Source organism: Micrasema longulum, unplaced genomic scaffold (assembly GCF_059751315.1).
Source record: "Micrasema longulum isolate JH-2025_06_02 unplaced genomic scaffold, ASM5975131v1 h1tg001965l, whole genome shotgun sequence".
NCBI classification, from domain to species: Eukaryota; Metazoa; Arthropoda; class Insecta; order Trichoptera; family Brachycentridae; genus Micrasema; species Micrasema longulum.
Genome location: NW_028279138.1, coordinates 127,724 through 131,014, shown reverse-complemented (window position 1 = coordinate 131,014; position 3,291 = coordinate 127,724).

Below are 3,291 nucleotides of genomic sequence, written 5' to 3'. Positions count from 1 at the left end.
TCACGTTACTTTTCATTCTCGTCATATATACCTGTTTTACCATTATTTCGTCTTCCATTCGTTTTACACGACCAAACCATCTCAGAGACCCTTTCTTAATCTTATCAATTATACTTGACTCATATATACTCTCTCGCCTGATTTCATCGTTTGTAACCCTGTCATACATTGATTTCCCACACATTCGTCTAAGAGATCGCATTTCGACCGCGTTCACTGTGCTTTCATCCTTCCTCTGCCTAGTATAATAAATTTTACTATTGTTTCTACTAGTTTGATAAAATTTAATATTTAGTTGCCTTTGTTTGGTCACATCAAATTTAATATCATATTCTAAATAAAATTTCACACTAATTTGCATATTTTCTTTTTAAAAAATACAATTTATTATTATTTATTTATTTGATATTTACGTATCGTTTAACATCCCCTCCGTCTCTTCAGTACTCCCTTGTGTAAATTTAATCGTGAAATGACTCAACCTTTACGGTATCTGGGTAGTTAATTATAACCCCAGGAAAACATATTCCTGCTGAGATTAATGGGTCAATTAATCTGAGATCAGGAATAATCTGCAGGGCGGGAATAGTAGACGATGGTGAATAGCCTAATTTATTGAAACCAATAATGGCTAGTTGCTTTAACTGGTTTATTTGCTTATCTCAACGAAACAAAGATGTAGATATTTTTATTAGTCTCCAGTTGTTTCCCAGTAACAAATAAATTAAACTTCAGCCGTTGGACGTATACATCGACTCTCCTTAGACTTTAGGGCCCATTAATATCAATTCAAAGAACTTCGCAATGGCAATGTCGTAATGTGGAAACATAATTTATTTTACTTGGTATTTGTTCGAAATTAGCAGTTCACAGCGGTGTCACGGTACCAATTTTAATTCAATTAGAAAAACAAGAATGAAAGTAGACTGAATGATGCTGAAATACGATCTCCTAATACTATGTGGGATAAATGTATTATTGAAAAATTGTTTTAATTAAATTGCAAATTCAAAAGCTTTAATTAAGTTTATTTATCTATAGAATCACTATGTAAAGCGCCTTTGAGGAATATTACGAAAATGGCGCTTTATAAGTTACCCATAATAATAATATTATTGTACGAATTCACTATTATATATTTTTTCAACTTTTTTTTCGAATTCTAATACTTTTCCCTTTTTTTTATAGAAAAAATAAATATATTACAACAGAGATGAAGAACATTTAAGAGAAGGAAATATAGAAGTCTAGGCATCTACAGGGCTTATGACCTGTCATTGGCTGGTTTAAGTGGCCACTTTACACAGTGTAACATTCCAGTCCTTGTCTACAAAAATTTGGACTAACTCAAAATATTTTTGATAAATCCACCTGTTCCATGAAAAAGTATAGAAATTGAAAAAAAAAATTGTTATGTTTCCAATATTTGTCGTCATCTGTTTCGCCTTGAATCTGAAAAAAATATTAGTATATGTCTCTGAATCTTGATCAGCCACAGACTTACATTTGATGTTTTAACCAGATGGTTTCAAAGAGCTTATTCTAAAATAAAAATAGGTCAAGATTGAGTGGCTGGAACATGAAATTTGATGCATTTAAAATCTGGCCTTCTGTAATAGTTATAACCGTACGCATATGACAATGAAATCAATAATAATGAGATCAAGAAATAATTCATTAGACTTTTTTATTTCCCTGTCCGCATCCTGCGGTGTATTGGTACTGCATTACTTCTCGTCCAAAGTTTCCAAAGTAAAAAAGGTGATATTTTACTATAACTACAAATTAATTTTAATTAAGCAGCAAAGTGGGCAAGTGAAAGTCTAGTCATTTACAGGGCAGGGCTTATGACCTAACATCGGTTCGTTTTAAGTGTTTCCTTCTCTGTTGCAATAAATTTAAATCTTAATATCACACACGGGAGTAATAATATCCAATCTTTTCTATAAAATTGAAACATAATTGCTATTATTTTGTATAAATTTAGTATCTATTGTCCTTCCAAAAAATAGTTTTTGTCCTTGAGAGCTTAATACGCTTTTCCAAAATATTGAACACTCTCGGTGCGATAAATGGGAGATGTCTCTGAGCAAAAGTCGTACAGGTTTTCGGCATGACATAATTCGTGCTCTGGGAAAACCTCGTACGGACATCTCTCCTTGTTGTTCGACCAGAAGTGTGTAAGTTCTTCTTTTAGGTACAGTTGTCTCATATCCAGAACCTTCATGTATTGTAACAACTGTTCTGACGCGTGTGTTGGAGGGCGCCGAAATACTATTCTCAATAATAATTTCTGTGAAATTATAAGACCTCTCTTGAATAAATAAATATTTAATGTCAACCATGTCGGGAATCGAACCCGAGACCTCTTGCACGGTAGACAAACGCGCTGATCATAACTCCACGAGGCGGAAAATGGTTTAATAGATTTAAATATGTACACATTTAAAAAATTAAAAAATTCTGGTTTTTGGTAGAAATTTCCTTTTCATTTTTTTTAAATCTTTTTTTGCGTATTAAATTACAGAGTATTGTAAATTTTCTCCTGTTCTTTAAATGCCGCCAAAGAAGTTTAGGAACACATCTTCTAGCACCTTCGTTTCCGCTTATTCCACCCCTAGGAGACAAACTATTGCAAATAATAATTGTCAAATAGCTCTATCCTCTTTGTAATATACAATATCCTTTGTCTCTGAGGAACATCTCGGGAAACAAAGGCATTCCGGCAACTCGAGGCGGGTATATATTCGAGTTAGAAGGAAGAGAGATCACAGAACACACTAGACTAGTACGTTACTACGACAAAGGTTCTATGTACGTTTTCCTGTAAATAAAAACCGACTGTCGAATGTAATATCAATTAATGCATATATTTCAAATGCCTTTGGAAGTCGAAACGGTCTAATAAAAAGTGTTAACACAAAATATGTATCCGATCACTATAAGAATGTTTTGCTGATACTTGTTATATTATGTATTTTGATGAATGTGTATGTGCGTGTGAGTGGGTGTGCGTGTGCGTGTATATGTGTGTGTAATTATACATGCGTGCCAACGCATGCTCATTTGCATGCATATGTATATGCACTTAATTATGAAAAAGGTTTTATATACCTTCATTCATTTTTTGAAATATATGTGTATTTTCTACTTAAACTATTAATATTGTAATCCCACAGCAAGCACAAGAGGTTGCTTCTTTCTTGATGTGGTATTCCGCTCTTTTTGTTTTTGTACTTTTGCTTTATTATGTATTTCTTTTTTATTAACATGTTGGAACTTTATATTTTA